Genomic DNA, 13,067 nt, shown 5'->3' on the forward strand with positions numbered 1-13,067 from the left:
ATGAAATAAGTGAATTTAGTATCACTGTAGCGTCTGATAATTATTACTGACTGGTTGCCTTCTAATTTAATATGTCATAAAAGTAGTGGGGTTGTAGCTGCTGTATGTCATGGGGGAAAGGGCCCAACTCAGATATAATGAATACAGTGTTTAATTAAATATCTTAATAGGGGCATGTGGAAAAATAAGAGAGCGATTCTTCAAGTTGTAGAAGAACTGATGTGTCATCAACTTCTTTCTTTTGTTCTCCTATTCTCATCCAAGCTGCAACTTGTTGCACACTCATAGTTTTCTCATTTAATGTTTAACTCTGCAAACACACCCTACCCAAAGGAAGATGCAACCATTGCCAGGCAGCATCTGTTACTTCTTTCCACATGTCTAAACCTGATCCTTAAAGCTGGTATCTCAATAGGCTATCAGTGAATCGCATGGAATGCCAGATGTTCAAAGAAAATGGGCTACTGCCTGTTTACAATGGCTGCACTTGTACATATTGCTGAACCATGGTTTAGCACTACATGCATGCGTGTAAATGAACTGAGGCTAGCTCTTCTGCAAAAATAGCCCTGCATTAAGGAGAGAGATCACTTTTTAAATTTTGGGGTGTGGGTTGAGCACAGTCTCCGATGGAAAATGCTTGTCCATTTTTGAAATTTTATCAATGGCAAGATAAACTTAGATATTCTTGACTTCCCACCCCACCCCAGCTCACATTGGGTTGAGTAAAAAATAAGTTAGGGTACTTAAAAATAAATGGATCATCTTATTTTTGGAAGAGCCCAAATTTAGACTCCCTTGTGGCCCCCAAACCCCATGTCAAGGTGCAATCATTATAAGCCATGGAATTTCTGTGGCTTATAATGACCAAACCCCCTTAATTAGGACCAACCAAACTGTCACAAAATAGTGGCAGACTTTCTCTTCATCAGGCAACTATTGCGCAAAGCAGATGATGGGGCAATGAAGAAAAAGCAAAAGTAAAATAACAGTAAAATAAAGGCAATTTATAGTTAAGCATGCCTGAAAGGAATCCTCTTGATGTTCTCTTATCAGCCTAGCCTCAGGAAAAAACCCTCTCCAAAGTAGTTAATTCTCACACAAATATACCTGTTTACCACATTCTTTTCATAGAGTTTGCTGTTTGTGTGCATTTTGCCTATTAAATGGTGAGAATGTGCATCGTGTGAGGGGCGGCAGCTGTCTCCTTATCCTCTCATTCTTTTAAGAGTTATTTAAAAAATGGATCTGTTTGGGAGCTCTTTTTTTTTTGTAGGGGGGAGGACAGTTTTCCTTCCTGGTGTTCTGGCCAGGGCATTTGTCAGTACCTGCCAAACGGTGATGCCGTATGGCTGCTCATTATGCCCTGGGAGTTGTCCTTAGAAGAGCTGCATCCACCTTCTCCAACATAGGTGCCTACCAGGTAAAATTATAGAAGCAAATTACAGCCAGGGATGGAGAAGCTGTAGCCCCCTAGATGTTATTGGCTGTACACAGAAAACATTTTCGGCTTACCTTGAAACCAGTAAAGGGTAAAACAGTCTTCAGATCTTGTGGTGTGAAGTGCTTACTGTGTAGCTGACCACAGTGAAGGACTCTATGCATGTCTATTTACCAAAGCCATGTCCAGATTAAATTGAATTAATGAAGATTGACAGATATTGTGACCTCAGTGGGAATGATGGGGACACCCATAACAGATAGGGATCAGTCTCCTCTTGTCACTCAGGTCTAAAACCTTGGGGACTTGCATAAACTACTCTTGTACTTGGCACTTCAGGATAGGCTGGAATGCTTTTGTGTCAGATTCTTAAGGCTGTACAGTGGTACCTCGGGTTACATACACTTCAGGTTACATACGCTTCAGGTTACAGACTCCACTAACCCAGAAATATTACCTCGGGTTAAGAACTTTGCTTCAGGATGAGAACAGAAATCGTGCGGTGGCGGCGCAGCAGCAGCAGGAGGCCCCATTAGCTAAAGTGGTACCTCAGGTTAAAAACAGTTTCAGGTTAAGAACGGACCTCCAGAACTAATTAAGTTCTTAACCTGAGGTACCACTGTATCACTAATGCACACAATGCAAGATTGCTCTTGAAGTTGGTTTTGAGGCTTCAGCTGGTGCAGAGTACAGCAGGAGTCAATCTGCTTGCTGGATTATGTCATCACTGGCACAGCACATGATGTGGGTCAACTGTCAGCATTGTTGGGCACCTACCTACCGCAAGCACCGGGAGCTCAGATGGGCTCATTGCCAATTCCACTGCCACCGGAATCCCTTCCACCACCAGAGCTGTGGCACGACACTGCTGCCACCACTGCTGTTACATTCTTCAGTCGCTTCCCTTGCCTTTGTGCCCTCTCTCTTTTTGTGATGCTTCTCTCTTATGCAGCAGGTGGCCATCATGGTAGAGGCAATGCCTGACGTTCTTGGGGAACGTTACCTGGTGGTTGTCTCCTGTTGGCTCAGATCACACACTAAGCAATAATTGCCTGCTGTCAGGTGGCATGTCTGTGGAGATAAGGAGGCCAAAGTGAGTGTACAAAGGAGATGTGCCGAATGGGAACTCGGGTGGTAGAACTAGATGGGGCCCATTAGTAGCATGAAAAGGCTGATTTAAACCTGATGTTGACCTCCATGTTTGTGCTTCGTAATCTGAATGGACTCCCCAATTCTATGTCCTGGCCTTGACCTATAAGTCATAAGTGTTTTGGGAATTCATATTGACTGTAGTAGGCCGCATGGCAGGGGTGCCTCTGGCTGAGTTGCTGCTGCATAACGGGAAAGAGAGTGGTAAGGGTAAGGCAGCTGTGAGGTTGGCGCAGTGCAAACACACTGGCAGGAGCACAGGAGTTGTAATGCACTGGGCTAGATGCTGTATGATTTTGTTGTCTTTTAACTTATTATTTTGTTATTTATATGTTGTATTCTATAGGTTTCAGTTTGTAATGCAATTAAATATAAGAAAGGAAAGCAATAAAATGTAATATTAATATTTAAACTGATGGATTGTTGTCTTCCATCTTCCACCATGCATCCACAGATATGCCATGGACCAAATTAATAAAAATGCAGTATTAATACAGTGGTACCTTGGGTTACAGACGCTTCAGGTTACAGACGCTTCAGGTTACAGACTCCGCTAACCCAGAAATATTACCTCAGATTAAGAACTTTGCTTCAGGATGAGAACAGAAATCGTGCTCTGGCGGCGTGGCAGCAGCGGGAGGCCCCATTAGCTAAAGTGGTGATTCAGGTTAAGAACAGTTTCAGGTTAAGAACGGACCTCCAGAACGAATTAAGTTCTTAACCCAAGGTATCACTGTGTTTAAAATGATGGATTGTTGCCTTCCATCTTCCACCATGCATCCACAGATATGCCACGGACCAAAATAAGTTTTCAGGCCACAGTTTGGGAACCCCCAACCTAGAGCAAAACACTGGGGCTGGGAGCATATCCAGTCCATTCTGCAACCGTTTCACTTGCTGTTGGTTCGCTTCCGTACTGAATTCAAAGTGCTGGTTTTAACCTTTAAAATCCTTTTTTGGACTGAGTGGCTTTCATACTGTCCTACCCATCATAAATTATAAGGATGGATTGGGTGCTGAGCCTCTTTTTATTTATTTTAAAAATATATAAGCTGCTCTTCTTTGTCAAAACACCCTCAAAGCGTTGCACTTGAAATTTAAAAACAAAACACACAAGTCATAATCAGAACAAATCATACTTAGCTTTGGGGAAATGCATCATCTGGTGGTATTAAAAACACGTAGAAATGGGATGCTTTTCACAATCTTCCTAAACGTTAAGAGAGAAGGCACTAGATATGCCTCTTGAAGGAGAGAGTTTCAGAGTTTAGATACTTCATCCATGAAGGCCGTCTTCCAGCTGAACAGGATGTGGAGCAGGACTTCCCTCTAAGTTCTCAGTAGGTTGGCAGAATCTTGTATGAGGACAGCAAACCTTTTTTGCAAGAAGGTGTGTAGCCTATGCTGCGGGTGTAAGTGACAGAAGGCACTCCTGCGAGGTGCAGCATTGAGTCCAGAAGCAACATTGGCCTGTAAGTCTACTTTGATGGGATAGAGCAAAATGCCCCTTGAGCATCAGCATCAGACAGACGATGTCTGCATTCAGTCTCAGCCTAATCAACCTCATCCACTTCATCAGTTCCAAACACTAGCTTTAGCACCTAGCTGTTTAGTTAATGAAGTATAAAACTGGGTTTCATCAACATGATGATGATGATACCCAACTGCACAGCTCCAGACTATCTTGCCCCATGGCTTTGTGTGTGTGTGTGTTGAGCACTGTGTAATAGTATCAACTCCTGTGGAGTCCCACTTGACAGAACCCAGTGAGGAGATAATCTTGCCTCATCAGTTATGGCTCCTTTGCATGTGTTCAGTTAGGCTTCCCTTTCGTTCCCGTCAGAATAAATCACATTTGTTCTTCAGAGTGCTATTAAATGTCCAATGCTTACACTTCGGTGACTGAATATAGGGATGCTCTAGTCTAGACCATGTGTCAACAAGCTGGTCCATGGAACAAAAGTGTCCACAGGCATCATTCAGGTGGTCAGCAGTGTATCCTGTGAACCTCCCTGAGACCTGCGGTTGTAAGGCGGTATGCAAATTTAATTAATAATAATGATGATGATGTCTGTGGATTTGTGGTTGAAGATGAGTGATGGCACATCCATTGCAATAAGTATTCCTAGTGATTTTGAATTGCATTTTATTGTTTCTTTTATTTCTTATGATTTAATATATTGCAATTCGAAATCTACAGTATGCAGTAAAATACAGCGTATGAGAAGTAAAATTGTACAGCTTCTAGCACAGAACTGTAGTGTTACAGTTGCTGCAACAGGCAGACAAGTTGTCTTCTAAGACACTCAGCGTTTTTCAAGTGGTCCATGGGCGGTGGGGAATGTTTGGGAACCACTACTCTAGACCATTATCGTGTTGAATGTATGTATTAGCTGTTATAGATCATTGTAGTGTAGGAAGGAACCTAAAGGAACTGTTTATTCTTCAAGTGTTAGTTTTTCCATGAAGCGAAACTCTCAGGAAATAATAATAATACTTATTTATTAAATTTGTTAGTCTCTTTATCTTGTCCAAGGCAACCTGAAGCGACTTACAACAAACCAAGCCATGCCAAGAAATCGCGGGAGCTAATTAAAAAACGCATCTCTATTGTGCCCCAGGAATTATATCTCAATCTGTACCTCAGCATCCAAATTATTGGAAGATATGTGTTTTATATATAACCCATTTATTTATAGGATTTCTTACTTTGACAGTAGGTCTCAGGGCAAGCTGCAACAATATAAAATAAGTTAAAACAATTTACAACAGAAAAACTGAGCCAGTCCTAAATTATACAGGTTGTATCCAATGTTAGTTTTAATTCAGAGTGCATCAATAGAAATTAATGAGCATGACTAACTTAGATCCATTAATTTCAGTGGGCCTACTCTGAGTAAAATTTAGTTGGCTACGGCTCTGAATCTCAACTATCAAGCATCAGGCGATGCGTCCTCAGCATGCAAAGGAAACTATGCAACAAAAGTGCCAGCTGTTCTTCTGTGGGGATCTAGTTCCACAGGTGTGCCCTCTCTGTGGCTGGGCTGCCACATCCTGAACTTCTGAAGGTGGCAGAACCACCAAGAGGGAACCCTCTGCTGATCTTAACACCCCCCCCCCAAAATAATAATTCTGTAGGGATGAAGACAGTCTCTCAGGTCTTTTCCTACCTCATGTGTGCCGAATGTAACTTAAAAAATATAACATCGGACTCTTTTTCAAATTTAGAAGCTAAATAAATGAGGTAATGCTATAGAATTTTTTTTGTGGCAAACCTCTTTCTAAGAAAAAATGCAATTTCCACATTGAATGTGGAGATTATAAACCGCTTGTCTAAACTCATCAGCTTTTATTTTGGCAACCTTTTTTTTTTTTTTTTAAGTGAAGGTTACATTACTTGGATTAATATGCACGAACAAATCTCAGTTCCAACAGATGGCAGCCTGTTACCCATAACCCTGTACATACCAGCACTACTGCTTCTGAGGGGGAAAAAAGCTGGTGGTGTTGACTCTTTCGTCTGATTTTAAAATGTAAATTATTTCCTTCAGTATTTGTGTGCGTGTTCTCATGTGTTTTCTTTCAAAGTATTCTCAAATCAGCCTGCAATTGAATCGGTACCTGAGCATCTGGTGGTGTTTCTCCCCTACCCGCTTCTTGCATTTCTGTTTTCTTGTAGAGGTGTCATTTTACCTTCTCAAGAAACACCATTTTCCAGGGAGATTCCTTTCTCATTGGCGTGGATGCATTGTTTTTGCACATTAGGCAAGCTGCGCTGCCTTGTCAGTCAATGCATTCCAACCAGTTTAAGACCAACAGAGCTGCTGAACTTCTGTGTGATTGGCTACGGTGGACTGGGAGGGATTTTGCTGGAAGGAAGGGCTGCAGTTGTTCACCAACAGAGTTCAGGCTGCCTTTGCTTCATCATCGAAAGGAAAATCCCCAGATAAAGCGTACGGCTTCCAGAGAGGCGGGAGAAAATAAGCAGCGGTAATTATTTCACCGGAGACTTATTCATCGTCATGATGCAATCGAAAAGATAGGACCGCTATTGCATTAGAGTATTTTGTTTGCGTGATTTAAGTGTCAGATAGACAGAGCAACACAAGGTACGTAGGAGGCTGGTTTTCTTTTACTGAATGTTTAAAGAGTTTGCTGCAGTATGCTGCATATCATATGTGTTGCTTAGAGGGGCAGAAAAAGAGACCCCCCCCCATGTACAAAGAGACTCTGTAGGATGTTTGTGTTTTATTAAGAGAATTCAGTGTAAAGCAATTCAAGTGATCCTGTCTCTCTATAGGGTGATGGGACAGATCTATTGAAAAATAACACCTTTTTTGTGGGGAAACAAGCAGTCAATGTTTCTAAAAAGTGTGTCTAAATGAATCCCAAGAACCGTGTATCTGGGAAGGGGATTAATGAACTTTGCAACAGACAGATTCGAAAGCAGTTAATGGAATAAAACATTCTGTCTTGGGGGGGGGGGGCAGATGTCAGCTTAAACTAACAGCACAACCCTGTGCCAGTTTCGTCAGAAATAAGCCCCGCTGTGTTCAGTGGGGCTTACTCCCAGGTAAGCGTGTGATTGTTTTAGTTAAGCTACCTGCCAAAATTTGGCAATGGCCATAATTTCTAAAAGGAATCTGTTTCTTCACAAAAGAACAGTGGAAATCGTAGCCCATTGCAATGTACGTCTCCATGATTTGATAGCAGTGATTGATTTGGAGTGTTATTTTCAAACTTGTCATGTTATTTCCAAAGTTGTCAGTACTGTAGAACCCTTATATAAAACAGAAATGGCCAGGCTAGTAATAGTTACTGCAGATATCTTATCTATATACATTTTTAATGAGAACACACAGCCAGCAGAATAATTTAATGAGGAGGTCTGGCTTTTAAAGCCGAGACATGTCAGTTTACTTGATAAGAACTAGCTACAAGCAGCAACAGAAGATTTATGTTGAATACTCTCACTTACAAGATTGGGGAAAGCTGCAGTTGGGATGGAAGACTCTGATTCTTCTGAATAGAAAGTTGGGTTTGGAAAGGCAGAGTTTACTGTTAATTTCACTGTTTTCTATACCCACTGTGTTCAAGAATAAATTAATTTGCAGAAATTGGTTGTTAGTTGTTCATTTCTCTCATTTTTTTTCATTCTTGACTATTGTTTTTTACACACACATGATTTTATGATGCAGGTTTTTAAAACTGAAGCATGAAAAATACTAATTCATGATCTGTCATGGATATTTAAGCATACAGTTCATTTCTCAAAACATTTCTCAATTAAAGGAGTTCAGACTGAGCATGCTTTCAGAGTTGAACTATAATACCATATTTAGCTGCTACACTACAAACTGGTATTGCAAAAGCAGAATAGTAACTGTCTGGTTTTTAGAGCATGTACTTAAAGATTTATCAAGTTGCTTCTATGCAGTGCAACATCTCTGTAATTTTAAGAAATGTTCCAATTTTGTTTCACTGAAAAATGTTGTAACTACCTTTACAAAGTTGCACATAATTTTTAGTTAATCCAAAAGCGCAAGGGATTTTTCTTGTACAGTATCTGTTAAGTAAGGAGTTGCTTAACTTCTCATTTGTCCTATCATTTACTTCCTGATATGGCAGAGTGTTGATTGGAATATAGCTGGTGCAATATAGCTGCAATTATATATCCAGTTTTCTGGGATTAAACTTTATTGAACCCAATGAGACTTTTGGGTAGATATGTGTAGGATTGTTCTGTGATTGCCTTCATTTGTTCAGAGAGCTGCTGGAAGGTTGATATTGATATAGGCTGCTTTTCTATTTTAGAACGGTGCCTTTTTGAAATTACTAAAAAGGGGGGGGGGGAGAATTGCCTTTAGGAATACTTAAGGAGTAATTCTACACCAGCATAAAGCAAGCTTGCCATAAAGTAAGCCAGTTTTAAAGTTACACCAGATCCAAACTCTGTTAAGCAGTGGGGTTGTTGCTACCAGGCCTAAGCCTGGTAGAGCAAAAACAAGCCTTTAAATAGTGTTTTAGTTACATTTCCCTTTTTCCTGGTTTGATTAATTCTGGGTTGCCAGTTCATATATCTGAGCTGAAAGGGCTTAGAATCCAGACAAAGTCCCACCACACCCCAGAACACCCCATTTTCAGGGCTTTCTCCAGTTTAAGATTCACTGGCTCTCAGGTAAGCTGGGATGGAGGAGATACTGGCATATCTCTGGCTGAGCCGAGGTTGAGGGAGTTAAGACAGTGTAGCCCAGCTGTGCCAATAATCTCCCTTCTCAGCCAGAGATCTGCTGGATCCTAACCCACTCATCCCAGTGGATCATTTTATCATTTCCCCTGTAATTGTAGCTCCTTGTATGGCATTGTTTTTTAATTCTCCCAACTTCAGATTGCTTGTAAAGAATGTAAAGGGAGGACACTACTATGCAACTTGCTGGCTGATGTTATATGTAAGCTCTGATAGATAAATTGAAACACCAAATCTACGAGTCCAAGATGAAGATAAGGTGCCACCCTAACAATAAACAAGACCCAAGTTTTTATTTGTATTCTGTTAGTATTATCTATAAGTAAGATATCTGTCACATATATCTAATATATAATTTAAATAACTTTCCTCAGCCACAACCTGGTGACCTCAAGATGTTTTGGATTCTACAGCCCCCACCAACCTCTGCCAGTGTGGTCAGTAATCACGGATGATGGAAACTGCAGTTCAAAACATCTAAAGATTGTGGAAGGCTAGTTTGGAGTGTTTCAGCATCTTACACGGCATCGTGGCAAATACCGCTTTCAGCAGATATAAGAGGAAGCACATAGCACTAGTACTTTGGGGCTAGATTGCCAGCTCGTTTTCAGGCGCAATTCATGGTTCTCATGTTAGTGTTTTAAACCATAAACAACCTAGGCCCCAAATATATGAAAGGACACTTCCTTCTCTACAGACCCTCTTGGGGGCTAAGATCAACAGAGGGTAGTTCCTTTGCCTGCAGAGGTTTGGTGTAGTAGTGACTGGAAGAGAGGGCATTCTCTGTGACTGTCACTGCGTTGTGGAACACCCTACTTACAGAGTTAGGTCTGGAATGCTCATTATACAGCTTGTGGAAAATTCTGAAGACGTACTGCATTAACTGGCTTTTGACACTCAGGGTGTATATTTTTAGGACCCACCTTGTTTTGGGTGTTGTAAGTTGTTTTAAAATGTTTTTAATACTGTTTTTTTAAATGTTGTAACCTGCTCAGGGACCTTGGGGGAAGGATATGATGATGATGATGATGATGATAATAATAATAATAATAATAATGATAATTAATAATAACGTATGGGGTGTTAAGGGACGTGGGTGGCACTGTGGGTTAAACCACAGAGCCTAGGACTTGCCTATCAGAAGGTCGGCAGTTCAAATCCCCGCAACAGGGTGAGCTCCCATTGCTCGGTACCTGCTCCTGCCAACATAGCAGTTCGAAAGCACATCAGAGTGCAAGTAGATAAATAGGTACCGCTCCAGCGGGAAGGTAAACGGTGTTTTTGTGTGCTGTTCTGGTTCGCCAGAAGCAGCTTTGTCATGCTGGCCACATGACCCGGAAGCTGTATGCTGGCTCCCTCGGCCAATAAAGAGAGATGAGCTCCACAACCCCAGAGTCGGACACGACTGGACCTAATGGTCAGGGGTCCCTTTACCTTTACCTTTATGGGGTATTAGGGGAGGAGTAGCACCTCTGATCCCCACTATGCACTCAGCTCTCACCTGTGGCTCCTAGAAGCTGTCAGTATGTGACAGCAGCCACACACCAGGAAAGGCTTCAACTGGCTGGCTAAACCAGGTGTGGGTAGCTGATGGGTCTCAAACCTTCAGTGAGTTAGGGATTTCCCCTACATGCAAAGATAGGCTCCAGCAGATGGAGTGGAAAAAAGCAATAGCGGGTCCAGTGGTCAAGAAGGCAGTTTTGGCACATGCCATAGAGGGAAGTGAGGGGCAGATTGGGCTCATCAACCTGAGAAGGCAACCCATACAAGAGAAGGAGAATTCTGGTCCTAAACCTCCACAGCCTTACATGATATCTTCGGGAGAAGAAAAGGCCAAGGAGTAAACCCTACACAAATTCAGAGTGGTGTCCCTAAGACCGTTGGATGGGGACTTACATGCCTCCTTCTGGAAAATTCTGCAGCCAAGCTGTTGTCAGACGTGTTGCCCTGCTTTCCTTTGGCCCACATCAGAGAGATCTTGTTGTCTGGGCAGCCCAGGACCTCCATACACAATGCGCAGGTTTGCATCCCAGGTAGGTCACTGGTGCTGCTAATGTTCACCCATGGAGGTGCACTCCATTGTCTCTTGAGACGGATGCCAATAGCAGCAGCAGCAAAAACAACAACAACAGTAATAATGGAAAGCAGACTTGGAGGAAAGCAGCCACTGCGATATCAAATGGGAAGAAAATTGAGCATGAAGTGTGGGAATGCGCTGTAACAATAGTAGCTGGGGCACTCCCCTTTTGAAGGACACTGGGCAAGGCAAGATATAGTGCACCTGAATCATACGTTTGCACTACTAGCTACCTAAAACCCAAGCTTTTTTCATTCTTCTAGTGACAGTTTTGGGTCGAGGCAACCTTTATAGGATGATGGTACTCTGTGAATTGGCCCTATGCCACAGTACTTGGGATGCGATGGAGTTGCGTCATGCATAATTTCCTTTTTGCACGATCCTCTGGGGATCTGACTAGTTTGGAAAAGAATTGTCTGTACATATAGGCTGGACACCACTGAGCAGGAGTCGCATGCGCCTCCGTCCTTTTGCTTGAGACATCAACAACTATTTGCTTTCTAAGTTGTTTTGTGCAGTGCGTCAGCTCTCTCTGCTTGTGGCACATTGTGCTCTGGACTGCCAAGACTTGTGAATGGATAGTCCTGCTGTTAGGCAGGAAATTGTGCTAGAACGCTTGTGGCAAAAAGTCTGTGATTACCAAGGTGTGTGCCCTTCATTGGGTGGGCACTGAATGCTCTCATTGTAGAAAGCACAGCTCAAGAGAACTTGGCAGTATATTTTTAACTTCAAGTAGTGTGAGGAAAATGAAGTATATACATCTCTAAATATACATGTGGACACTGAGGTAAGGCATGCTAGCCTGAAAAACTGTTCCAGAAGTATTTAACACTCTTTGCTTTTACTCGTGATGGATGTTGCCTGAGGCTGCTAGCAGAATACATTATGTTTAGAATAGGGAGGAAGGGTACTCCAAATGCCAGGTGCCGTATTCACCTGCAGGTATAAGAATTCGTTAGCAACCATGAAGGTTTCATTTATGCACTGATATTAGAGGGAGTGATGGTGGAAATTGGTATGGTTGCTATTGCATGTTATCGTGTTGACTCTTGGGGCATGATCCGGTTCCACTGATTTTAATGGGAATATTAACCATGTGTTTAAATAACTTGCACTGAAATCAATAGATGCTTAAAATCTTTGGTCTGGCAAGACTTTGGCCTTTTGATTTATATCTCATTAGTGCATTAGCTTTTTGGAAAACAAAGAAGAGGTAATGCTTAATAAACATAACTTGTGTATATTCCCTATTGAATTTAATGGGGCTTATGTGCACCTACATTCAATCAATCAATCAATCAATCAAATCAGTAAATTAATTAACAGCCCTTCAGCCCAAGGATCATTGGGTGGTTTACAGTATAAAAACACAAAAATACATTTAATATAAAGATACTAGTTGGAGTTGTTGTTGTTGTAGTAGTAGTTGTTAGGTGATATTTGCTGATGTGGTATTTGAATTTAGAATACAATATATGGATACTTAAGAATGACATTGATATAATAAAACTACTATTAAGCAGAGAGGACAGTCTCGTGCAAAAATAAGATTTGAAATTTGCCTTATGTCCTCGAATTCCGCAAACATCCATCTGGTAATTGGTAAATAACAGCATATCTACAATTTGAGTTCCTGCAGGAATTAATTAATATCCGCATATCATCTCTTTGATATACTGTGCTCTGCTGTTGCTCCCTTGAGTGTATTGATCTTAATTGCCATTCTTTTGCTAATTTAATTTTAGCTTCTGATGGTAAATTCTTTCCTGTGGTCCCTTCACTCCTTCCTACTACCTGGAGTGAAGCACGAATTAACATTACATATGTACCCATTCAAAACATGTTTCAATAGTTGACAAGGGATGCAGACCATTATATACATTTTGTAATTTAATAACCACGCATATTAAAACCCCAATATATCAAATCCCATTGATTTCAATTGGGTTTATTGGCTTGGAGAATTTGTGGATACTTTACACTCTGATCCTAATCCTAACTGTGATTACACGGAAAATAATTTCCAATAATTTTGGCAGGTCTTACTTCCTAGGAAGTGTGTTTATACTGAAGTCTTTGGTTTTTATTTATCTCCCGGCTCAGTTGAAATATTACCTTCTTGATGGTTGAGCCAGTTCATCACAATGGGATTT

At 41.4% G+C, this 13,067-nt stretch overlaps 1 protein-coding gene and 1 long non-coding RNA gene across 15 annotated transcripts in view; both read left to right on the forward strand.

Moving 5' to 3' along the window:
- The window catches only part of LOC308475904, a 468,022-nt gene that overhangs the window by 10,950 nt on the left and 444,005 nt on the right, over positions 1-13,067 (forward strand). The gene's annotated exons all lie outside the window — the stretch shown is intronic.
- Positions 1-13,067, forward strand: part of MBNL2 (muscleblind like splicing regulator 2) — a 78,764-nt gene that overhangs the window by 3,033 nt on the left and 62,664 nt on the right. Inside the window, exon 1 of one of the 14 annotated variants that reach the window (XM_081004010.1) lies at positions 6,560-6,580. The exons of 12 other annotated variants lie outside the window; for them this stretch is intronic. The gene's annotated coding sequence lies outside the window, so the exon portion shown is untranslated. Of the gene's footprint in view, positions 1-6,559; positions 6,700-13,067 lie in introns of those variants that run through there. One more of the 14 variants, XM_081004008.1, reaches the window with a different exon arrangement.

The sequence above is a fragment of the Podarcis pityusensis genome, assembly GCF_964106645.2.
Source record: "Podarcis pityusensis genome assembly, chromosome: 4".
In the NCBI taxonomy this organism is placed as follows: Eukaryota; Metazoa; Chordata; class Lepidosauria; order Squamata; family Lacertidae; genus Podarcis; species Podarcis pityusensis.